Raw genomic sequence first — 27,751 nt, forward strand, 5'->3', positions numbered from 1 at the left:
CACCCAGATGTGGAGTTTGTTTTTTATAGGTAAGGCCTGATTTGGAGTTTCATAGATGGATTACACAATTCCAGCCATGGCAGATATCCTGTCCACCTTACTGCAAGTGCTTGTGACACTTATATAAGGTAGATGGGAAATCCTTTACGTCGTGATAGAGCAATCTGTCCACTAAAATCTAAATCAGCCACTTAACATTTTGTGTGGATATAGATCACACATTAGGATAAAGTCCAAGGGGTGAGCCTTTTATTTGTCATTGTTTCTAGGCTTAAGTATGAAGCACAGGGTCATTCATTTCAAACAATGTGACACTCTGCTTGGTTAAAAACATCTACAAAATAATGCTGCACTAGTATCAAAGATGTTATAAATAAAGATGTTATGTATGGCTTTCCCAGGCAGTAATTAGCATGAACACTTGAAACTAATCCTGGTCCAGCTGCGACTCAAGGGGTGTGAAAACCATTGTGAAGCACATGCTTGTGCCTTCCCATCTTTCTTAGCATATGTGAATCCATATTTGTCATTGTCTTTCACCATTTTTGCTGATCATATCATCTGATGTTTTGGCCTCTGCAGTGGCTGTTGTAACAGAATATTAAACCTATACCATTGAAAAGTTTTATTATTGAAGAATTTGCATGTCTTATGCTGACAATATAGTCAGTCGCGGCTTGTGCAAATTGAAAGGGGTGGGGCAGACCGTGGGGGGAGGTGTGAAAATGTAATGCAAAATAAGAAAATTAAAAAAAAAACCTTACATGCGCTCCCGCGGCGTGCTGCTCCGCTCCTCTGCCACCTCCATCTTCTGCTGCAGGCACAGGCTCCCAGCCTGCCCTGCACCACTCCTGACGCTGCTCAGAGCAGTGTCAGGATTGGCTGTGAGGGCCCAGCCAGGGTGCTCCCAGGCAGACTGGGAGCCTGTGCAGGCTTTCTCCAGCCCAGCCACCGTGTGGGGCAGACCGTGGGAAAACCACTCCCCCTACCCGCACTCAACAGAGGCCCGGCTGCTCCACTTACAGTCTGACAAGTGCAGACATGGAACCTGTCTTCACCCCTCTGCTCTTAGCAGCTGCAGAGAATTGTCTGAGCCTTGGGAGGTGGTGGTCCTGTTGGGGAACCTATGTGGGGTGCACTAAACCTGCCTGGAGAGGGTGGCTGCTTGTGCTTCTGGGTACTGGCAAGTGGGCCACTAGCAACAGCACGACAAGCACAGCAGGTGGTGAAATGATGTGCTAGTGGCTATGGGGTGCAATAGACCTGCTCAACAAGCACAGGCCCAGATCAAGATGGACCAGTACACTAAGTCTGCAGCCAGTGCCTGTGAATAGCCAGCCGCAGCCCCCTTCAAGGGTAAACACTCCCCGTCTGTGGGCACTGATGTTATCTTCCAGGCCATGAGGGAGCCCAGGGAGGCAGCTGAAGACAAGGTGGAGGAGGTTCGAGTGAATGTCCTTCAACTAAACTAGGATTTTCGTAAGGTGGCGGATAGGGTGACCAAAGCCAAAACTAGTGTTTCCTCAGTGGAAGATGAACTAACAACCCTTAAAGCCCAAGTGTTGAGGCTGTTGTAGATGGCAGCTTTCCTGGAAGAATGGGCCGAAGCATGGAGAACCGCTCCCATAGAAACAACTTGCTGATTGTCGGTATACCTGAGAGAGTGGAATCATCTGGTGGACACCTTGCTGGAAGAGTGGCTTTGAGGCTTGATACCCTCTGACAAATTATCACAACACTCTGTAATGAAGAGGGCTCACAGATCCCTTGCCAAATGACCCGCCTGGCAGCTCCCCCAGCAGATCATTGTCCTCATTCCAAACCATTGAGGCCAGGAAGCAAGTCTGCGGGAAGCCAGGAACCACCAAGACCTTAGATTCCACAGTGCCAAAAGTATGACCTTACCAGACTACACTCATACAGTCCAACAGCACAGTCGATAGTTAGATGAGGTCAGACAGAAGCTCAGGGCCTTAGAACTCCACTATATACTCTGTTTTCCAGGCCGCATGAAAGTCATCTTTCAATCCTCAACCTACTTTTTTGATACCCAGAGCAGGCATGGGAGTGGATGATGGAGCACTGCAACATATGGCTCCCATGCAATGGAGACAAGTCACAGCCTGCTAGTTAAAATCTACCCCTAAGTAAACCCAGCAAGATCCCATGGATGGTTGAGACAGCGGCCGAACAAGAAAATGTGTGTATCTCTGATTCAGAGATCTTCCTCAAGCTTATTGTGAGATGGCACTGTGACCAGACCCCTGTGGTTGAGGCCACACACTCTGACACATCAAAACTCTTTTGCATCACAATTGAAGACTCCGGACATCCTGCTTCATACGCCAAAGCCTCAAACTGAGGACATACAGACTGCAGAATACTTCATTTTACTGTGTCACTGCAACTAGTTTGGTGGATGGGGTGCAGCTTTGGGGAGGATGATGGGAGATTGTCACTTCCTCAGGGGCACAGTTGTACCTCCCGTAGCCATTTGGTGTAAGGCATTAGAATCCTTCAGGTGGAGAGCTCAGGAGTACTTAGACATGCTTCAGCCCTTTAAAACTGTTCCATGGACACGGGTGTTGTGACAGGTACTTCAGGGGTGGAAGTGTGGGGATGGTGGGCATTGGAAAGGGGGTTTAATGTTTTGTTTTCATGTTTATATGTTAGTCTACATAGAGTCAAAGATGCACCTCAAGTCTTCAGGATGTACTCTAGGGGTCAGAGCACTAAGCCCTCCTCTGGGAGAAAGCACAAACATGGTTCTACCCCACATTCCCAAGTGGTTAAGGTTATTTCCTGGAATGTTGATGGCCTATTGGATCGTATTGAGCAATTTGATGTTATGAGATATGTGAAGTATCTCCTACCGGAGGTCGTTCTGTCCCAAGAAACCTACTCACTAAGCACATATTGTTCTTTCCTGGGTCGTTTTGGGTATGACCAAATATTCCATGTAGGATTCTCCTATAGGTCCCCGGGGGTGGCAATTCTGCTACACAAAAGATTCCCAATGACTGTCACTGCCTCACATGCAGACTCACAGGGGTGTTATGTAAGGATTGAGGGTTGCTACGAAACCCAAGACTTTATCTCAGCTACGTCCCACAATAGTGCTTCCAATCAACACTACATACACTGCAGGGGCTCCTGCTGGCCTTCCCACAAGGGATCACACTTATAGGGGGTGACTTTAATGCGGTCCACGACCCACTATTGGACACTTCCGAACCTCCCCAACCAAACCAGGGCACATGCGCTTCTCACCTGTGCTTATGGGCCAACTCATTGGGGCTGTATGATAGATGGTGACCCTGGCACCCTGCCCTCTAGGCATACACTCTCACGTCTGCGCCCTCTGTTTTCCACCTGCAGAGGTTCCTCCCTGACGACATATGCAAAAAAAAAAAACAGTATCTCAGACCATGCCCTCTGCTCCTGGAACTGGGTCCGACACAAGGGACTATGCGCTCAAAGTGGTGACTCAATGCATGGCACATACTAGACCTGGATGGTGTGGACTTTGTAGAAGAGGAAGTGACAACTTACTTTAAGCAGAATTGCAGCTCTTTAGAGTCAGTGGGGTACTTGTGAAGTTGTATCAAGAGCTATTAGCAAGGCCAAGAGGCTGAACAAATGGCACAGAACTAGAGGCATGAGTTCTGGTGTTGGAATGACAGACTAACTGCTGGTCCTTACCTGAAGTATCCCTTAAGCTAGCCCTAATGAGTCTGCAAATAATACAAGTATTACTAGAGGAGGCCAGGCTGTCTTGGAGGCACTCGACTCAGTGTATCTATGAACTTGGAGAAAAGTCAGGCAAACTACTGTACTGGCTAGCCACTAGAGACACAGCATTCAGGTTAGTACCAGGCATACAAGATAAGAATGGAGAAGGCTGCGAGCTTGCTCTGGAAGTGTCATAAGTGTTTGCCAAACTGTAATCAAACATTGTTTGCCCTTGTGTCACCGTAGGAACTCTACTCCCCAATATTGAACATAATTCCATTACACATGATCCCACAATATTTGGCCAAAATCTTCACCAGCCCCTCACGCTCGAGGACCTTGGGGAGGTGCTATTGGACCTCAAGTCTGACAAGACCAGAGCCTGATGGCTACCTTGTTAAGTTCTTTAAACGCTATTGTTCAATCTTGCTCCCTCACCTTGTAGCACCCAGTGCGGTGGTGGTAGACTGGGGCTCATTCCCCCAGAGTTGGACACTGCCACCATTATGATGATACCCAAGGCGGCTCAACCTCCTGACCAATGTGCCTCGGCTATTCCTATTTCATTGATAAATTCTGACATTAAGGTTTTGGCAAAGGCTCTGGCAGCCCTGATGATGTGAGCACTACCCCACATGATACATTCTGATCAATGTGGGTTCATGCTGAAGAGGGGCACTCAGCACTGCATTCTTAGAGTTCAATTAGCACTTTCACAGGTACACTGTATTTCCCAACCAACAGCACTGCTTTTAATTGACTTTGAGAAGGCATTTGATACCGTCGCATTGCCCTTCATGATGGAAGTGCTACAGATGGCTGGCTTTGGACCTCACTCCTGAATACGGATCAGCCTGCTCTATAACACCCTAGCCACCCAAGTGTGAGTGAACAGCATGCTGTCTACACCCTTTCCCATTCACATTAGCACCCGGCAGGTATGCCCATTTTCCACACTCTTATTCATCTTAGCAATCAAACCCCTGGTGCAGCTCATTCGATGCGATTCCAGGGTGGTGTGATGGTCCTGGGGTACTAGCAGAGAGAAGTGCAGATGACTTGCTACTGTTGCTTGTCAACCCAAATTCTTCGGGCCCAGGATGACAAGAAATTCTGTTTGTACAGGGAAGCATCAACACTACAGATTAACAAAAGTAAATCCATGATGGTGTCTCGCCTTTAAATATCTGGGAGTTCATATCTCCCACCTACTGGAGTTGTAGTGGAGCCTGAAAATTGGCCCAGTGATCTCCAGCACTAGGAATGATTACCCCTAAACCCCTTGGGACGAGTGGCATTATTTAAAATGATCAGCCTCCCACGCTTTCTATATGTCCTTGCTAACTATCCCCATCTGATTCCTAGGAGGTCGTTCAGACTATTACAGCAAAGTTTCTGGCCTTTCTGTGGGAAGGGTGGTTGCCACATGGTGGCCTTCAATAACAGACGGCAGTCTCCATATGACAGGGGAATGAGTATGATGGACCTGTATGGCTACTACCTAGCCGCCCATACTTCAACAATAAATGACTGGCTCAATGGCAGTTATGATGACTCCACTTACCACATGGAACTACACCCATTGGGCCTAGATGGTCTACTCGGCTTCCTCGATCCCTCCCAAACTGTACCCTGGTGACTCTGCTCAGTTGAAGAGCAGCACTTTTCCTTATTTCATGGGACAGTATATTCACCAGGAGAACTCCATTGTGGCAAAGCACTTGGCTGTGACAGGTAGCTGAGCTGCAGGGTTTTGCCCCGTCGGACCAAATAGGAATTTCCCATCTGGAAGATATCTGATGAGGGAGCACCCTGAAGTCCTTTTAAAAGCACCAGGAATGCTACCGACTCTCCTGTACACAGTTCTACTGCTACCTTCAACATGCCTTGTATTGTCAACACACATTCCCACTGGCATACCTATACCCAGCTTCAACTATATTGAGGCCAACATTTTGATGAGAATGCTGGGTAGAGGTGCTGTTTCTCACATTTACTGATCCCTCATCATTAACACCCCCGACTTCTTCACCACCCTCCATCAGAGGTGGAAGACATGGGTGGGGAAGCTGGACAATGACTACTGAAGTGCAGCCCGGATAGCCCCAAAGGAGCTGACTATTTCTGCCTTATTGGGAATGGTTTAAGTAAACTATCTGCATATGGCCTTCTTGACTTCCCAGTGTCCACACAGAGCTGGGAGAATCTCACATGCCCACTGCGCTAGATGCTCACTAACTGATGCTGACTTCTTTTATATGGTTTGGGCATGCCCTTTAATCTCTTCCTTTTGGGCTGAGATTAGGAGGGAATTATCATGGATCCTGGTAGCACTTACTCCTAGGGTGATGCTGCTGGACTCCTGGAAGGTATTGGAAGGCCAAGATTGTCACGACTTACGCGCTGCTTTGACCTGGAGTCCGCTGAACGAGTGGCGAGGGTCTTGTTCCTGAATGTTCGGCCTTTGCCCAGGTAGGGGCGACTCTTTCTGGTAGCCACGGTGCTGCAGGTGATAGGAACGCCAAGGGCAGGCCGTGTCCTACAGAATTAGTGCCAGAGGAGAAAAACCCTGATAAGGGGAAAAAGCATCCAAAAAGGAAATGTCCTGGAACAGGAGCAAAAGTCAAAAAGTAAATACAAGATCAAAAAAGAACAGGAAAAACACTGGAACTGATGTGAACCAGTCTCTGACACAAGGAAGAAGGAGCGAAGACACCATCCAAACAGAAAGTGTTGCAGCGCAAGGAGGGAAAGAATCACAGCCGTTAAATACCCCAAAGCAGGAAGCGACCAACAGGAAGTGCAAGGACACCATATTAGATAGGGAAAAACACATAGAAAGTAATGGACAAGGAGCCATAGAAAGTAGGGAACTAAAGCATGCTGGGAAGAGAGGGGAATAATGGGAAAGAAGGAAAAACATAAAGGGAGGCACAAATGAGGGCGACAGAAAGAAAAGGACACAATAGCAGGTGAGTGGGGGAGGGTTAAACATGCCCGAATGAGTGCAGCGCAATGAAGAAACGAGGACCCATGCCCAATTTGGGGCCTCGTATTCTGCACGAGAGGCTGGGGGCTCAGCGCAACAAAGATTGGGGAGAACTTTTTTTAGGGGTGGCCACATTGGTGGCTAAGAGGGACATTGCCCAAAGGTGGAATCAGCCAGACCTCCCATCATTGACAGAGTGGAGAAGAGGGGTGAACTGGTCGCTTGCTTAGAACAGCTGATCTACGAGGTGAGTGGATGTCCTGGGAAACTTGATAAAATCTTGTGTAAATGTTGAGAATATCAGATTAAATGGGGGACCATGATTGTGTGTGCCTATCAATCAAATGTTGCCTAATATATCATACCTTGAAAGAAATTGACTCTGTAATGTTCAATTTGAAAAACAGTAAAATGTGGTTAATAAAAAGATCAACTCTACTCTACAACCCACTTATTTAACTGATGATGATCAGAACCATTATTATTATTATTAACCCACAATTAAAAAGTGTATCTTGGTGCTAAAACACGGCAATGGACACAGAGAACTAGGCACAGACCTGGATTATCAATTATGACCTTGACTCTTCTAACATTTAGGTAATAGCCAAGTTTTTAACGTTCTCCTAAAACTGAACAGATTTCGCTCCTTCCTAAGGAGGAGCAGTAGTTTATTCCACAACTGAGTAGCTTTCACCTGGAAACATCTGCCACCGTAGCTAACCTTCTTAAATTTGGGTACACATTTGCCAATGCGGATTGCAGCTGCCTCTGTGGTTTATAATGGCGTAACTTCTTTTTCATAAGTGATGGACCAGTTCCATTCACAGCTTAAAACACAAGGCACGTTGCTTTAAATACAATCCTTTCATTCACCGGTAACCAATGAAGCTCTCTTAAGGCACCGGAGGCTGAATCAAACCTAGACTTATTAAGCACAAGCTTAGCTGCCACTTTTTAAACCCTTTCCAATCTTTTCAAAAGGAAGTCTCAAACACCCACAGAAGTGCATTGCAATACTCTAATTGGCTAAGCACCCCTCTTTGTATCACCAGCTTCCTGGCTGGTTGGGGTAATAAAACAATGATTTGTTTTAAGTTCCTCAACAAGCCATACCATCTTGCCACTGTATTATTTTCCTTGGTTTTCATTGTAAGATTTTCATCTATTAGTAGTCCCAGATTACAAACAATTTGAGCAGTATCAATGCTCTCAGAGGTGTTCCATGTCCAGAAATTATTTGGGAGGGAGAATGATATTTTTTCCAGTCGACAACAGAGAATATCTGTCTTTCAACCTTTCCGGGTGGGATGAGCTGTCATTATCTAATGATCTGAGTATCATCAGAATAATTAACAAAGGTAATTCTTTATGACTTTATCAATTTCAACAAAGGTTGCAAATATATATTCAGAAGAATAGGACTTAATGCAGAGCTTTGTGGGACCCCATTAGTCATCTTTTCAAATTTTCACTGGAAAAGGGAAAGCGCAATGGCTTGGTATCTATCAGTTAAATAAGAACCTACTCAGTCCAGAAAATTGCCTTCCACCCCAATTTCCTTCATTCTATCCAGTAGAACTTAATAGTTGACCATATTGAAAGTGGCTGATAGATCTAATAAAACCAATACAGCTTCAAACTTAACCTGACAAAATGGATTTCTCTATCTCTAATGAACTACCCGAAGATCCAAGATCATTTCCTGGGCAATCAGGACAGGCTTATATGCACCAAACACGTTGACACCTAAGGGAGACACTAGATTCTGACCTCACACTGTAAACATATATCAAACATGCAATGTACACCTGTTTGTTCTATCTGCATATACTATATACTACATATTAGCACATTCATAAAAGGTATCAGTCATTAATATGTTAGTGATTCATGATTTTAGTACACAAAGGCTTATTCAAGGGCTCCCAAGCAGAGTTCACAAGGAAATTCCAACGGGTCCAGACTGCAGGAGTCTGCCTGCTGCTACAAATGATCCCCACTGTTAATATATCTGAATACAAGACATGAAATACTAACTACCAATCATCGATGGTGTGAAGTTCAAAACCATTGTGTATCATACCAATCCTTCTATTGTGTGGGGCCAGAACTTTCTAAACTGAACGTCCGAAACACCAGCCTTTTAACACATTTTGATCTAGCTCGTCCTCCCTGCTTGCTAAGATAAATGAAGTAGAAATGAACCGAAGTTACACACATCCCCATCTTGGCTGTGGATCCATGGACCTCTCTGTTCTATGAACTGTACACAATTCAGAACCTACGCCTGATAAGCAATGCACTGGTTAAAACTGATCTCCACTGATCACCTCTCACATAAGAGTCACGCTGTAGCCAGTGTACACCTAATGATAACTTACTTCTCAACTGATTAAATACTGCAAACCACTCACAACACACCAATTGCCATTCCACACAACTATCCCAGGCACAACACACAAGCCTACAAATAGAATGTCCACATACAAGTACATCCACATCACCCACTCATGGCACCACTCTAAATCAGCATTCCCTCTTTTCCCCTTTTCATGCCCTCTCATTGAACCCTATAGGATTCTCCAATCATGAACATAGATATAAACAAAATGACAAACAACAACTATTATAACAGCTAAGAGCAGTCCATTACACCTTTTCCCTGTCTTGAATTTCTTTACATATCTATCCACTATCAACCTATCTACTCAGTCACTCACTACACACACCTACAGTGGAATCTCTGTCCCCCTTAAAGTGCTGGCCAGGTGTTGGGTGCACTGTGAATGATGCAGTGGCTGCTTAAAAGAGCCACTTCTTCTTTCACTATTGTGCTGCCTCAGGGCACCCACAAGTTTGCATCTGCCATGGTGGCAGCACAGTATCTCTAAGAGGGTGCACCATTCCTGTTTGCACCCGCCGCACCTAGTTAAAGGTATGCCAATGCACAAACAGGGACAGTGAGCCCTAAGTGCAACAATACCTCAGGCTCAGTGATTTCACAAGGGCATAAAACGACTGGATCCTTCATCACTGGCAGCATTACCATATCTTGGGCTAGGGCTGTGAATTATTGCGCCTTTATTGTTTATAACGTTTACTCCAGGTGGAACTTTCCAGTAACTTTTACTTCAATGTAACTTGTGCTCTTTTCCTCAATCTTCTCCATCTCCCTCATGAACGGGTTAGAATTCTCAACCACTTTGGCATAGACTACCACCTCTTCATCATGAGATTTTTGGACCCTAAGCCACTGCTGCATCATTGTATTGTTGCAGTGTGCAATTAACTGATCATTGATTAGCTTGTCCACCATAGCTACTATCAGCACTTTATGGAAATGTTTCTCTGTCTCTCTACAAACTAATCCACATTCTCATGTGGCTTGTGAGGCTGTGAGTAAAATTTATGATGCTACATGATGGAAGTTAATGGTCTACAAAAACAAGGTTTCCAACTTAATTTTTCCCTCCCTGTACACACACTGATGAAATAATAATAATGCATTTGAGAGAGTTTTCTCAATCATGGAGAAGTACGTTTATTAGAGTGTTTTAGTTTGCCACATTTTCCTGTTTAGACACCAGACACCATGATCTATTCAACACTGCTCCTGCTTATTTCCCCTCCCATTCATGCCCCCTTAATGTCTTCTCTCCTCATTGTTTCTGCAGACTTTGCAGCGCACAAAATCCTGTGACGAAGCTGGTTATTGTCCTTGAGCTTATGTACTGTGAAAGAAATACATTTTCTGTGAATGAAATTAACTATTTCTACAGGCCTTCCACCTGTAGTTTCCTCATGCTGCCTAGATGAAATTGCTTATTGTCTCAAATGCAAGAAAATGTCTACTGTGTCTCCAGACAGCAACAGGAGCTGATGGTGTATCACACCTAGAAAGCGGTATTGTATTAGAAATTATAATGTTTGTTTGTAATTTGTTAATGTTGTGATATCTTTGATCATATTATGCTGAATATGCAGTTTCTTTTCAATTACTATGTGAAAATGTGTATAAAAAGCTTCAGTTCTGTGGATTTGTTGAGAGACTTTACTTTTTCTTTCTGAGACTGCATTTGTTTAGAGACTTTACCTTTCCCTCCTGATTCTGCCCATTTTGTTCAGAGACTTTTCCTTTTCCTCCTGAGACTCTGTCAACTTGTTAATATAATTTATAAACGTATCCTAATGTGCGAATTTCCCTAATGTGTTTGCTATATTGATGGACTTATTTTGATTTCTGAATATGTACTCTGCATTTAAGTCTTCATAGCATACATAATGGACAACTAACAGTCTGTAATTAAACATTTCAAAAAACGAGTTCCTGAGAAAGCTATAAATAGGCAAAAGATTTTGTGTAGAGCCAAACCAGTCAGTGCATGTATATAATGAGTGTCTTATGCATATTTTTGAGTCATACAGACAAGTCACATTTCTCAAACAAGATGGGATCAATATTTTTTGTCAGCTTTAAACTTAGGATTGAGGCCAGAAACTAGTTATCATATTTAACAGAGTGGACTTGTTTTGGCAGACAAGAGCATAGTAGTGATTATTTTCATGCAAAGCTGAAAAGGCTCAAGGAGAAGCTTATGATTGCTCAGACAAAGCAGTTTGAAAAAGAGTACAGCAAGTCACTTTTGTGGGTAGATCGTGTATTTGAATAGGGAATACATACAGAATCATAACAGGGTTCAAGGAAATGGATCATTGGTTCTACACATGAAGAGGAATGTGTTCAATATGGAGTATTTTGAGCAGAATGTGCAGGGTCAGAGATAATTTTGAAATCATTTTGAAAGGCATTGCCTAAAGCACTAGTGATGCAGAAATAAAATACCCTGTTATGATGGGTATCAGCAGAATCCATTGATTCTGAGTAATGAGTGGCAGGGGTTAGTTCACAATGATGGTGCCTGAGGGGGAAGGATGTTTGTGTTTTTAATTCTGTTCAGCAGATGGTCCTGGTAAAATTGGCCAGAGAACAAACATCGATTTATTTTGTGTGATTCACATCCTGTGAACATGTTGGGAAGGGTGATGAATTGTGTTATTTATTGTACACCAGATAGTGTTGCAATTAAAACATAAGGTGAGTCAGTTTTCAAAATGAACTCAGAAAATTTAGGAGTACAGTTGTTTTCAGTTTTGATGAAAGATGTTTTTCTTCCACATTTAATACATACTATCATAAATAAGGTATGGGATTTCATTGAAAAAGAAATTGGATTGATTAAAATAGCAAAGCTAGTCAATGCAAAGGTTAAACCTGTTGCAATATTTCCAAGAACTAGACAGTAAAGACTCACAAAATAGGCAGAAGAGGAATGAAGGCAGTAATTGAAAAAGTGATTCAACTCCTGTGATGAGGATTAAAAAGCAAATGGCCAGTGGCATATCGTTCAGGATCTTGGAAGGAATAACAAGATAATAATTCCATGTTGTCCAGTGCTACCAAGTCCTGTGATGATTTTGTTTGGAATTCCATCTGAAGTAGACTGATATGTAGTTATTGACTTCAGCCAAGGATTCTCCTCAACTCCTTGCATGAGGAGTCACAGTTCCTCTTTGCATTTCAATTTTTGAATAAAGTTCTTGTGGGTTTAGCATCTAGCAAGGATATACTGAATCTTCTTACAAATGCTGAAGAAAGATCTAGAGGCCATGCAATTCAGTGCTAGCGTAGCAGAATAATGATCACACCCAAGACATAGGAGGGCTATAAACAAGATACAGTTGCCTTGTGAAATCATTTGGCAGAGAATGGATGTAAAGTTACCCCAACTGAAATGCAGGACTGTCAAAAGGAGGTGATTTACCTTAGACACCATATTGAAGAAAGTGTGAGGAAAGTCTCAACAGAATACGTTTGCGCAATTCAGAAATTGAGTCCCCAGACTACCCAGAGTGAAGTTTAGATGTTTGTTGGAGTGGTTGGCCACTGTTGTCAGTGGATTCGAAACGTTCTCTTGATTGCAAAACTCTTGGCAAGGTTAACCTGCAGTGATATACAAAATCTGGTAACACTTGACAAAAAATGCTATGATGCATTTGAAAAACCGAGAGTGTGTATCTCTCACTCACAGTCGAGATGCTTGACTACAATTTATTATCTTTTTGTTTTAGTATTGAGAGGGATGAAAGTGCACTTTTGATTCATACACAAGCAAATGGAAATGGTATGCGTCCAGTGGCCTGTCAGCTACATTTAGTCCAGTAGTTATAAGTCTTCCAGAGTGTTTGAAATTTGTTGCAGCTGTTTATACAGCTATTAAAGAACATGAAGGTACATTGGTGGGACATATTTGAATCGTCTATGTTCCACATTCAGTCAAAGTTTTGTTAACAAGAACAAGGACACAGCATTTAACAAATAATCAGCTGACTCATTATGAGCAGGTGTTACCTGCTTCTGAAAATATTACTATTAGGAGATGTAATATTTTGAACCCTGCAACACTGTTTCCTTTTTCAGACAGAGACTGTAAAGACTGGGAAGATGATGAAGTGGACAGTGAAATAGACCACAACAGTCTGAAGGTGACTGAGTTATGCACAAATCCAAGGCCAGATATTAAAACCAAAACTCCTCTTCATGTGTCTGATTTGGCATTATTTGTTGATAGTTCTTATTTAAGAGACCAGTATGGTGCACTGAGAGCTGCCCGTGTATTATGCACTATTTCCAATAATTTGAAAGCATCTTCTCTGCCAAATTTAACTTCAGCACAAGTGGCAAAGTTGGTTGCATTGACAACAGCTTGCTGCTTGGCAGAAAAGTCGAATGTGACAATTTATACAGACAGCCAATATGGAGTTTGAGATTTTCATGATTTTTGTCAGTGGTGATCACAAAGGGGTTTTGTAACATCTTCAGAAGCCCCTGTCAAAATAGGACCTCTATTTTAGGTTTGTTGAAAGCACTATGAAAACCAAGGGAAATAGCTGTGGTAAGTTTATTGTCCACAAATCTGGAAAAGATTTGGTAACGCTTATAGCTATAGCAATGACTACGCAGATACCTTGGCAAATTACTATACATACAAGATTAAATTATTGTGCAAGAGGATGAGACTGACCAAAATATGACAGTGAGTTCAATACAAAATGCAGAGAGTGTAAATTGTGCCTTTATGAATTCAGTTCAGACTTTACTCAGCGAACTGAGGGATTTGAAATGATGCCCCATTTGAGGAGAAAGACAAATGGGGAAGACAAATGGGGAAGACTATGGTATAAAAAGAACTATTAGGATTTGTATGTAAATACTGAATAAAAGTATATATTACCTGATTCGATGGCGTACCCCGTGTGCAAGTATCTGCATAATATAGCCATGTGGGAAAAGATAACTTCAACAGAATATTTAAAAAAATACTGGGAGTGATCAAAATGTAGGATTGTTGTATATGATGTGTGCTCCAGGTGTCTGTGTCAATTAAACAGTCAAGGTAAACATACACAGACATTGAAGATCCACATTGAAAGATCAAAAGGCCCATTTACAAAACTTCAAACAGATTTTACTGAGATGCTGAATTAAAATGGATGAAAGTATGTCTTAATAATTATCTGCCTATTCTCTGAATAGGTGGAGGCGTATCCCATTAGAAGACCAGGTAGACTCACTGTTGCCAAATTTTTGCTGAGGGAGTTGATACATTGATTTGGCCATCCGACTTCAATTAAGACAGATCGTGAGGCCCATTTTAAAAATTAGGTTCTACATATCATCTGTGATGCGTATGCCATTAAGCAGAGTTTTCATTGTGTCTATTGTCTTCTGGAATTTCAGAGAGGGCCAATCGCACTCTCAAGAATAAACTGGTGAAAATCGGTTGTTCAACAGGGCTGAAGTTGCCAGATGCACTTTCTTTTGATGAGCGTGAGAAGCACTCCTGATAGAAAGACTGGTTATCCCCTCATGAAATATTCATTGGCAGAACAATGAGGCTTGTCTATGTCCCAGCAGCTGCATTAGTTTCAATAAGTGATGACATTGTCATAGTTTGCCACAAAGATCTGGCTGGTATGATGAAATCTGTCTCTCATCAGGTGCATGTTTCGTATTGTTTTAACAAAATCAATTGAAAAAAGGAGAAAAATATTACAGTTTTGACCAAAATCTTTTTGATGATTTTGAATTTTTTATTTATGTTTTCACAATAGATTTTTTTCTGTCTCAATCTGAAGATGGGAAATAGCAAACGCTGTAAATGATAGGCACTTTAATGTTAATTACAACATTAGTGGTCTTAATTAGAATGTTGGTGCGCTTAATATTTCCAAGGGGATACTTTCCAAAGGCAGACAAAATAAGATGATCAAGGTAGGGTTAGCTATGATAAAGCTGAACATAAGAAGTTTAGTAGTTGTGGTTTTCATGAAAATACTTGCATTAGTACAAAGATATCACAAAAATGAATAGCTGTCACATCTGCACTTGGCTTCCTACTTATGTTGGAGAAGGTATAACATACTTAGTTGTCTTATTCGCCTTCCTTCAGTGTGTTTATATCTACATTTAATGAATATGATGCACCTTTCACTTACTTGACTGATTTTAGTGTGTCTATTGAATTCCTTCCAATTGGTCTATAGAGACTCAGGGGGTCATTCTGCAGACTCAGGGGGTCATTCTGACCCCGGCGGTCTGAGACCGCCGGGGCCAGGGTCGGCGGGAGCACCGCCGACAGGCTGGCGGTGCCCCGCAGGGCATTCTGACCGCGGCGGTTCGGCCGTGGTCAGATGCGGAAAACCGGCGGTCTCCCGCCGGTTTTCCGCTGCCCGTGTGAATCCCCCATGGCGGCGGAGCGCGCTCCGCCGCCATGGGGATTCTGACACCCCCTACCGCCATCCTGTTCCTGGCGGGTCTCCCGCCAGGAACAGGATGGCGGTAGGGGGTGCCGCGGGGCCCCTGGGGGCCCCTGCAGTGCCCATGCCAATGGCATGGGCACTGCAGGGGCCCCCGTAAGAGGGCCCCACTATGTATTTCAGTGTCTGCTATGCAGACACTGAAATACGCGACGGGTGCCACTGCACCCGTCACACATACCCACTCCGCCGGCTCCATTTGGAGCCGGCTTCCTCGTGGGGAGGGGTTTCCCGCTGGGCTGGCGGGTCACCTTCTGGCGGTCGCCCGCCAGCCCAGCGGGAAAGCCTGAATGGCCTCCGCGGTCTTTCGACCGCGGAGCCGCCATATGGCGGTTCCCGCGAGGCGGGCGGCTACCGCCGCCCGCCTCAGTCAGAATCAGCCCCTTAATCTTCTGTATGTTAAGTATATTAGGCGTATGGCACAATTTAAGCATAAAACCAACAAGAATAATGGGGAGTATATATGTAGACTTAATAAAGGTAAATCAAAGTTTATTACTGAATATAGTGAAAAGGGGTTTAAATTGTACAGAATGCAGATGAAAGAGGAATTGTATATGAACAAATGAAAGAATAGGAATAATTAAGAAGGTCAAACTTAAATCCATAAATGAGAATGGAACAAGGAAGAAAAGGCCAGTTGTGTTTGCTATGAAGTAGAAAGATAAGCAAGAAAAAGTAGGAAAGGGTGTGTGTGACAAAACCATTAAATAAAGGGCGATCATTAAGGGACTGACAATTTTGAGGGGAATCTGTTATGTGATTGGGAAGAATCCTTATTTTAATTTAAGAAGAAATTGGGATAGGGTGTGCTATATGGATTAATTATTTCCTAGTATTAATCATGTGAAAGAGACTGATGATTCAATTGGTTTTTAGGAGTTTTAGTTCAGTAGTTTTAGATATATTTAGGAGCTATAATTTACTCAGTCATTCTTGCTATAAATGATGGGAACACTAGGGGCGATATTTATACTTTTTGACGCAAAACTGCGCTAACGCAGTTTTGCGCCAAAAAAATTAGCGCCGGCTAACGCCATTCTGAAGCGCCATGCGGGCGCCGTATTTATTGAATGGCGTTAGCCGACCGGCGCTGCCTGGTGTGCGTGAAAAAAAACGACGTACACCAGGCAGCGCCGGCGTAGGGAAAAATGGCGTTTGGGCGTCCCAAAATGGGGCAAGTCAGGCTGAGGCAAAAAAATCGTCTTAACCCGATTTGCGCCATTTTTTTGGGGCGCCCAGACACCATTAACATGACTCCTGTCTTAGCAAAGACAGGAGTCATGCCCCCTTGCCCAATGGCCATGCCCAGGTGACTTCTGTCCCCTGGGCATGGTCATTGGGCATAGTGGCATGTAGGGGGCCACAAATCAGGCCCCCCTATGCCACACATTTTTTTTTTTTAAATACTTACCACAACTTACCTTTTCTTCCCTGGGATGGGTCCCTCCATCCTTGGGTGTCCTCCTGGGGTGGGCAAGGGTGGCAGGGGGTGTCCCTGGGGGCAGGGGAGGGCACCTCTGGGCTCATTCTGAGCCCACAGGTCCCTTAACGCCTGCCCTGACCCAGGCGCTAAAAAGAGGCGCAAATGCGGGGTTTTTTGCCCCGCCCACTCCCACGCGTGATTTTTGCCCAGGAGTATAAATACCACGCACATGCCTGAGAGTCATTTTTTAAGACGGGAATGCCTACCTTGCATCTCATGAACGCAAGGAAGGTGTTCACGCCAAAAAATGACGCTGACTCCATGAACTTTGGCGCTAGACGCGTCTAACGCCAAAGTATAAATATGGAGTTAGTTTTGCGTCGAATTTGCGTCGAAAGAAAACGACGTAAATTTGGCGCAAACGGAGTATAAATATGCCCCTAGGTGTCTTTCAACCTTAGTATATAGAATGGCAGAAGATATATCAGAAGCTTTTATAAAAGTTAAATAAGAAATGTTTGCAATGAGGGCAATAGTTATGGAAAATCATCTTGCATTAGATATTATCCTAGTGAACGAAGGATGAGTCTACAAGATAACAAAGGCAAAGAATCACGGTGTTTATGTGCCAGGTAACAGCAGATTGATAGAGTCTGAAATAACTAAATACTTCTAATGTGAGTTATATAGTGTAAGTCCTTAGTTTAGTAATTTATGAAAGTTTTGAAAAAGCTAGTGAGTAATCCGCTGTAATAATAATGATTTGTGCCATAATTCATTTCTTTTAAATGATTTTATGAAGTGTGACATTAAAATGGGTCAAGTTAATAGGTTGAAGAAGAAAAGAGGATCCATAGATATGGAGCTAAAATGTTTGAAGAAGAATGACTACAACTAGATAAAGATGGCAACTGGTCACCAAAATGTAGAATACACAGAAAGATTTGAACAACACTAGTAAAGGTACATTATAATCATGGATCTCTTGGCATGTTCCATGACTCCACTGTGGCATAAAACATTAAGGGTAGGCAGACTATTCAATTCCGCCAGCAGAATCAGCAGATTTTTCCCAACTTTGCGTTACTCTTGTAATCAGAGTTCCAGCCAAGTTCTACCAGTAGCTGTGTGGTAGCATTTTTTCTCATGCACAGAATGGTAAGTTGCCAAGTGCAAATGAGATTGGACATCTCTTAGCATGATTTACAATGACTAGGAGGACATCTGGTGAGATTTTTCTAACGTGTGCTGTCATAGGCAGTTGTGAACTTTTTCAGTCAGAGGGCTGCTGCTCAGATAGGAAATCTACTCTTGCAGCAGGAAAATTAACTCAAGTAGTTGTGAACTCTGGGGCAGCGAATGGTGCCATTCATGTTGATTTTTCAGTGCAGAATGAGCTACTGGCGCTAAATCAAAGCTTGAGTACTGCAACATGCCTATTTCCACCCATTGGCAGCACTCCACAGAATCTTGCTGAGATTGTATGTAACTCTGCACATTTCTGATGAGTCAAAATCCATGAGTTCCACCCACCCCTGCAAAACACACTCTTCATATTTAGAGATTGAAGCCATGAGATTCAATGATCAAGGCTCTACAGGAAGCATGGACCCGGTGTTGATTCAAGAAAGGAGATTTCCTTTGCAATCTAGTAGGAGGGCCTTGGGTGAAACTGAGAAACAGGAGAGAGCTCCTCATATCTGAAACTGGGATACACTATTTGGATTTTGGATGCATGGAACTCACCGAATAAAATGACAGTTTTTTTTTTCTTAGAACAAAAGCATATTCACAGGAGTGGAATCTCATTATTTTTATGCAATTCTGGCAATGGAAATCCCGGCATGTTTATTGGGGTTGGCTAGGCCTGATCAGAAATGAGTGACTAGAGAATCTGTGAGGAATTAAAAAGAGAAACTCCCTTGCTTGCAGTACTGAAGAATTACTGCCTGCCTATGTATTGGATAGAGTTGTTTTGATCTGTGTCTTCTGCTCTCGTTTTTTACTCCAGGGATAGTGGCACTAGACTTTACTGACCTACATTGCTGAGAGGGTTGATTATTGCACAATATTGCATCCATTTTGTCTCAGAAAGCCTTGCAGTGTGTGCCAAACAATCATTTGTAAGCTAGGGATTCCTCACAGGGACCATTTTACATATGAAGGGCAGAATGTATCGGTCTTGTGGAAGATCAGTTGCAGCTTAAATCAATTCTGTGTCTTGTCTCCTTAGAGCCTAATACTCTAAATATCTACCTAACCAGATAACCGAGAAAACTGGAGGATTACTGGAAGACATTTTGCCCTTGCTATCCGCTGTCTTCATTGCTTACTAGGCGTTTAAATGCACTGGAACCATCAGCTCACTTCCATTCTTGGTAGCCACTCAGTTTGACAGTCAATGCCAAGCATGGTTGCTGTTTCCACTCCCTCAAAACAGGAGGAGCAAAGTCAGAAAATGCATAGAAGGAGAAGTCAGAGGGAAGTGATGGAACATGGTAGGTCAACAAGCAGTTTTGTAAATCTATGCGAAGGTTAAAGGGAGGGAAAGCATGCGTAAATGGAGAAAGCAGCCTATGTGCAGGTTTATTTGTAAATAATGGTCAATCAATGAGAGCTTGAAAAAAAGTGAAGGGTGCAAAACACCAGTTGTTTTTAATAAGAATTTAAAATTAAAAGAAGTCACTGAAGGAGAAGGAAGAGTGTGGTAGGGCACTACATATGCTTCTTTATACATTTGAGGTTGCTGGAAATGTTACCAGAAGATCACTTTTATTTGTGGGTAATATACATTTTCGGATCACTGACACAATATTGACAAGAATAGTATGTAACAAAAATATTGTGTCAAAAATATTGCCTACATAAATACTGTCTCCCTATATTTATAATGGTAAGTACAAACATTTTGAAACTAAAATATTGTTTAACACTGATATTATAAAAAAAACATACAATTTTTTTTTTTAATATATAGTTAAAATAGTAAATCTTAGATATCTTAATTTATAACATTATCATAATGTAAATTAAATACAATTAAATATTATGTAGTACTATACCTAAGTATATACTTATATGAAAACATGTGTGTGTGTATTGATATAAACACATATATGATGTAAAACTATTAAAAATATATATTTTATATCATATTATTTGTATTATATTTTTTAATTTACTGCTGTAAAAAAGCATACTTTTATGTGATGTTAAATTGATTGATTGAGCGCACGTATACCCAAAGGTGTCTTTTGCGCTTAACTCATCTGAAACCTGAAGACTGAGCACTCCGGAGGTTACTGGTTAACAGATATGTTTTAAGAGTTTTTCTGAAAAGAAGTACATTATTTATAGATTTCAAATGGAGAGATAGAGAATTCCACATTTTGGAAACAATGGTAACAAAACTCCTGCCTCCCCAGGAAGCAAACCTAAATCTAGAAATAGTGACATTTTTTGCATTCGAGGATCTTAAAGTCTGAAAGTCCTCAGTTGTGTGTGCCATTTGAATTTATTCTTCAGATAGTGTGATCCACTGCAATATAAGGCCTTGAATGTGATGCAGAGAGCTTTAGAAGTAACTCTTTGTCTAACAGGCAGCCCGTGTAGCTGTCTGAGTCCAGTTGAGACAGATTGTAATTTTTGGATGCACAAAAGCATTCGGGTAGCAGCATTCTCAAAACTTTTTGGTTGTTCAGATGTTGTTGTTGCATGTTCAGGTAGAGAGCTTTGCAATATTCTATTGTTGAGTGAACCGTTGAAGTCACTACTTTTATTTGAAGCTCTGATGGAATGAAAAGCAAGACTTTTTTCAATGGCTTCAGAGTGTAAAAAGAGGATGAGGTGACTGTAATAACCTAGGTTCCGAAGGCAGGTTTGTCATCCAGAATCACTCCCAGCTTGCAAACATTTTTCAAAGGAGTGGGAAGTGATCCTAACTCAAGAGGCCACCAAGACAGAGAACACAGTGATGTTGAGTTTCCAAACAGAATGACCTCAGTTTTAGCGGAGCTGAGTTCCAAGCAATGATTTACCATCCACTCATTTAAAGCTTGCATACAGTTGAGGAATATTAATCCGGTGTCTTGCTCATTTTTAGGTAGGAAGACAATAATCTGCATGTCATCTGCATAAGACGTAAGTGAGAATCCAAAAAATCTGATTAGCTTGGCCTATCCTAAAATGTAGAGGTTAAAAAGTGTGGGACTGAGCAACAAGTCCTGTGGAACACCAAAGGGAAAAGAAAAGGAGTCTGAAGTAAATTAATTGAGTGTGACTGATTGCTTCTGATCATGTAGGAAGGAGCCTAATAAGGCAATAGGAGGTCTACCAATCCTGATGTTTCGTAAACGACCAATCAGAAGATTGTGGTGGACAGTTTTAAAAGCTTCTTTGAGATCTAATAGTATAACAGTGGCACTGCCTCCTTGATCAAGTGGTTCTGTAATCTTTTCAGTGGCCTTGATAAGAGCGGTTTCAGTACTATTGCAGAAATCATATTGAGTGGTGTCCAAAAGTTAATTTTCCTTTATGAAGGTTGTCAGTTTTTGATTCATCATTTTTTCAGCAATCTGCATCGGAAAAGGTAGCCGTGAGGTAGGTCAATAGTTGTTGGGATCAGTGGGGGATAGTGTTTTTTTTATCAAACAAAGTATTGATGGAGACTTCCATTGTTTGGGACAGTAACCTTTTCCGAACATTTGATTAAACATGACTGTTAAATGCTCGGCTATGATTTCTGGAGCTAATTTAGCTACCATGGAAGGACACGGATCCAGGGAGGAACGTGACTTGGTAATGTAGCTGAATGACCTTATTGGTGAAAATGTTGGTAAAATTAAGAAAAGTCTTCATCCCAGGGCTGGTATGGGAGGGCAGCCACCTAAGAAAGTAGGTCTGAGTTGGAGGAAGAAAAACCAGAAACAAATGTTTCCACTTTATTTTGGAAGAAACTCACCAAAGAATTGTGGAATTGTTGGCTACTGGCCACTGAGTTATTGCAAAGGACTGCTATTAGCTAATTGATCATGAGAAAATGTTCTTTGAGTTTTTTTGGCAGTCTCAGTCTTTTGACTAAAGTAAATTAATTTATTGTTAATGAGAAATTTTTTATACTGAGTCATGAGTTGCTTATGTAGCTCTTTTTCTGTCAGCAGGTAATTTTTCTTTCATTTTCGTTCTTGCCTTCTGAATCGTTGTTTTTGGGCCCTAGGTTGTTCATTGAACCATGGTGCAGAGGGACTCTGTCTTTTGGCAAAAGAGGTTTTAACTGGCACCAGGGTGTTCATTGCGCTGGTGATCAAAGAAGAATATTTCTCGACAACAGTGTCTATATACTCGGTGAGTGTGGGCATGGAGTTTGTTAGGGCCTGATTGAGATCATATGATGTAATTTTATGCCATGGGTGAGATTTAAAGTTCCTGGTAGATGCAGTACCTGTCTCAACCCTAGGGGGCCATGGTAACTCAAAAAGAACTGCATGCTGAACTACCCACATTACTGACAAAATGTTAACATTCTTTAGCTCAGCATTGTATGAGAAGATGCCATCTAAATAGTGACCTACAGAAAGAGTTGGGCCTAAGACTAGCTGGTTGAGCCCAGCGCTAAATGTTAAATCTAAAAAGACCATTGTATCTTTGTCTTAGAGATCTTCTAAATGATCGTTGAGGTCTACAAGTACAGTAGTGTTCCTTAATAGAATGCCTGATTGCAAGGTGGTACTCCGATCTCACATCAAATTTCTTCTAAAGCGAGGAAGCCGAGAAATTAGAACTCTGTTTAAGGTTTGGATGTTAGAGATTTTAATGGATAAGAAGAGAACCCCATAATTTAGAAGAACTACAGGTTGACAATTGATCATCAAATTGGTGCAGAAATTATGGCTAACCCGCCTCCTCATTTTTCTAGTCTATCCATCCTGAAGATGTCATAACCCTGTGAGTATGTCCTGACATTGGGTCACCCCAGGTTTCTGCAATAAAAAGAAGATCGAGCTAATTTGTTTCAATAAAATTAGCTACATCATATTTGTGTTTTACTAGTGATCTAGCATTAACTAGTGAACTTGTATATTGTTACATGAGGACTTTTTGTTCACGGAGAGAGGCATAATGTAACAGTTTATCTCCTCTGTTGTTGATTGTGGGATATCCTCCTCCTTGTTGACCAGACTGCAAACAATGGAGGAGTCATTTGCCAGAGCTAGAAAGCTTACTGGCACGCATGAATTGAAGTTACCTGAGCAATTCAATGCAATGAGTTTGTCATTCGTGTAAGTTAATCTGCAAAGGGGGTGTATGTCATTTGATCTAAGGGGCCAGGTGCTCAGCACGTTCCTTGTGTGGACCGGCGCAGACAGGGTTGCCTTAGGTGCGCCTTTGGTGTGCCAGCAAAGCACCCGCTGTGCTCTTAGTGCCTTCAAATAGCCTGCCATAAAAAGGAGGTGTGCCATGGGGGCATGGCCAAAGTGCTCATCGGCGTTAGAAGGAGGAGAACACATCCAGGTAACAGGCTCCCGTGTTAGAGGAAAATACTGGAAACTGAAATCAAGATAAAGAAACAGTGAGAAAGCAAATCATAAAACCATTATAAAACGGGTAACGATCCTTAGCTGGGATGGCATCCATGTTGTAGGAGCCAGGCGTCTCCCAGTAAAAATGCAGACAATGTGCTACTAGGAAAATGGGCGTTGTGCTTGGGCAGGTCCGTGTTAGTCTTTAATCGAGCTGCGCGGACGCACACTCCGAGTCCTTTTAAATAGCTCACCATGAACGGGGGCATGGTGTTAGGGTGTGGCCAGAGCATTCGTCAGTGCTAGAAGATCGAAAATATATATATATATATCTATATATATATATATATACATATATATACATATATATATATATATGCATATATATATATATATATGAAACATAAAAATATTAACATGTCAATTGCAAAACAAAAAAAACAAATACATGAAATATAAAAAATGTAAAACAAAAAAAAACTAAAAACTATTATACAAAATTAATACATATATGTATAATATATACTCCAGTTTATGCAACAATAGGGAAAGTGTAGACTTTCAGAACAGTTAAATATACTATTCCCATTCCAAAAGTAGGGAAAATATCAGACTTAGGAGGGGTAAAATGTGCTTTTCCACCTCCAGTCTGTGAAAAATTAGGGAAAGCATTTGACTTCCAAGGGGTAAGACTTACTATTCCCACTCTAGTTTGTGGACCAGTAGAGAAAGTGTTGGATGTTGGAGGGTAATATTTACTATTCCCACTCCAGACTGTGCAACATTAGAGAAACCGTTAGACTTCAGAGAAATTAAATTTACTATTCCCACTCTAGTCTGAGCAACAGTAGTGAAAGAGCTTCACTTCAAACATATTACATATTTGAATAACCCTATTCATTTGGAACAAATATAAAAAAAATATATGAACATTGTTAATTCACCTTTACAAATACATACATAAACATATAGAAACAATTAAACAATTCACATTAGTAAACAATGCAATAATTAATTATCAATTTAATAAATGATATTTATAGATTGCTTAATTAACTTCTCACACCATACCCATACAAACCTAGCTTCCACACTTAAAATATAACTGAAATAAATAAGACCACAATGTACATATTTGATAATTAACTAATTAATATTAAATTAATATTGGTTTGTTAATTAAATATAACTTAATTAACTTCCCATCCCATACTCCTACAAACCCAGAAGCCTGCACCTAAAGTATAACTGATAAATTTAAGTATCCAATTCACATAATTAATCAAATAATACATTAATAATTAATTGTTATTCAATCATTACTTAAATAGCTTCCCATACTATACCACTAGAAACCCAGCAGCTCGCACCTAAATTATAACTAAAAGGTATAATTAATTAGCAATTTACATAATTAATAAACAATTAAGCCTTAATAATAAATTAATAAATAATTGTTAACTAATAATTAATTAACTTCCTACCATATACCCCTACAAACCTAGTAACCCATAATGACACTATAATTTACTTTTAGCAATTGCATTTTCTATGGGTCTCCCACAATCCTACCTTTCACCATAGCTGCTCCCTGTGACAGCCTTAGTTTACAGGGATTCTTGGGGTTATAGATAACATCAGTGTTTAGTTTGTGAAAAAATGCTGGGCTCAAAGCTTTGCTCAGAAGTGTATCACCAGTATAATTGAAAAACAGGGTGCCAAGTACCAAGGCCATGTAGCCTTGATTCCACAATGTAGTGAATCCTATCTTGTTTTAATTTTTAATGGGGAACAGGAGTTAGCTTAGCCTTCTGGCTCGCGGACTTGCGCCCACGTCACCTAGTGACTTTTACCCTACTTAACTTGCTCTGTATTAGTGCAATCATTTAATTATATGTTTTCAAGATGGCTGCATTGTTTCTAGTTAGGCCAATGTTTTAGTTTCATGTTATCAGTGCCAACGTGTTCAGGCGTCACTATCAAGTGACAAAGATAAACTCTAGGTATTTACATTAGGTACTTTCCTTCTTCACTCCTTTGAGGGAATTGTTTACATAAATTGCCGTCCCAAGCATGTCTTGTTATCTATTGTTTGGGAACAGACCTATGTCAGGAGTCCGAGCAGATCTGTATAAATGCACCTCAGTTAGACAGATAGTCAGAGGGATTTCGACCAGATGCATAGTTGCTACTGATGCTGCACGTCGCTTTGACACTGACCCAGTCTTCGTATCCCCACGGAGTCTGAGCTAGAGACCTCATTACAAGGTAATGAGGGTTGGGGGGCTCTTCTCATGGACAAGGCATTAGCAGATTAGGTTTAACTCACCTAGCTCTCTTTAGGTTAGCGATTAGGTTCATCATGCTAGGGTATTAGGACATATTTCATATCTCATGTTGTTTTATGTTATTTCAAGATGGAGGGAGTCTTTGCATTATTGACTCTCGTGTTCCCAATTCTGTTCCTTGTATTATTCATTATCCTTATTATTGCAGCCCATGGAACTCATCGTAGATTGCAGTTTTGTTAATAAAACCTATTGAAAACTTTACTGTATCTCCTTTGTTGCTTGTGTTTGATTGAGACATGTTGTTCATGTGAGAAAGGGGTAATCTCTGTTTCACCACAACACTCCCTGAGATGTTGCACTTATGAGTCCATGTGCGAAGGCTGCCACAAATCAACTTTTACTGTTTGGGTATTTGGTGAGGTACTGATTGTGAGCCAGGAGGATTGGGACAATAGTTATGACTTGTTGTAGGACTGGCATAGTCGCCTACAAACATAAGTGCTGTCATCCTCAAACCAGCAGTCTGGCCTAGAGTAAGAGTCAAACTACGACAACTGCCAGACCCTCCCTTCCACTTCATCTCAATTTTACAGATTATTTTTCATCCTGCAGTCTCCCTTTGCCACTGTTTTTCTGTCTTTCTGCTTTCCTCCTTTTGTGATTTTCTCTGTCTTGAACTGAAGCTAAAGTCTGTTGAGGAAACATAAACTGCAACCACCGGCTCAAGTTAAGCACTGGTTACAATGAACGTCGGTGGGCATCAACAAAGGGAGGTGACCATTGTGGTCTCAAGTGCCACCACAAACAGAGTATTGTTCTCAATAATTCCAATAAGAACATTTCTGGTGCGATTGAGCTACGGGATTAAAAAAAAAAATATGGTGCTCTTACCTGGGGGCTTTCTGGTTTAGTCAATAATTTATAGTGTTCTATTTGCTACACATAAATATATGCAGTCTTTAAAAATAAGCATCCGACTGCCTAAGGAGTGGGTATGTGCGTTTCCAACATAAATATGTAAATGTTCCAGTACAGGAGGGAGGCACTGGTTTTACCGTAAACTACGGGATGACTGTAGCAAGGAACACAATGTCACTACAAGGAAAATGTTTAGGAACAGATTCATTTTCTTAGACTTCATTATGTCAAACATATACGACAGGTAGCGCCGGCGTCGTGCATTAAAAACGTAGGCAGGCAGCTTTAATTATATGCTGGCAATCCAGAAAGCACTTAAAATGTAATAATGCCATGTTTCTGAAATATTGTAAAAGAAACATGTCACAGCTGTGTGCTGCAACAAAAGCTAGATTAATTATTCGGTATAGCTTCATAGCCGCGTGGCGCCTTCTCGCTCCTGCTGTTTGCGCGAGTCTGTTTGTACCACTTCTCTCTCAGACTCAGAATTCATCTTTTGGATTTTTCCATCGTGATCTTCTAGGCGAGCTTCGTGGTGGAAAAAAACTGAGGAGCACTGCTTGAAAAACACCTACTCAGAAACAACTCTCAGCGTGAAACTAAATGCGACAGTCAATAATATAATCAGACTGTTTTCCACGCTGGAAAATAAAAGACGGAGTCCGACCTGCTCTGCGATCAGTGGCGTAGTAAGGATGCAATGGGCCCTGTTACAAACAGAAAAAAAGCCCCCTTTGAATGATTTTGATGTAGAAAAATACAACAATTGTCAGGGTTCAATGGTCCCCATAGTTCTCTGGGCCCCGGTGCGGCTGATGCTGAAGGTAAGCTCCTGTCTGCCTTGGCCTATTTATGCAGTAGTTATCCCTTCTGTAGATCGACATGAACAAGTGTTGAATTTCCACATGCAACAATATCCCTCTTCGGACTCCCCTATTCGTGCTCCTGTCCCTAGGTGGTATCTCAGACTCGCACATAATGACAAGCCTGATGCCAC

Source organism: Pleurodeles waltl, chromosome 4_1, assembly GCF_031143425.1.
Source record: "Pleurodeles waltl isolate 20211129_DDA chromosome 4_1, aPleWal1.hap1.20221129, whole genome shotgun sequence".
Taxonomy (NCBI): domain Eukaryota; kingdom Metazoa; phylum Chordata; class Amphibia; order Caudata; family Salamandridae; genus Pleurodeles; species Pleurodeles waltl.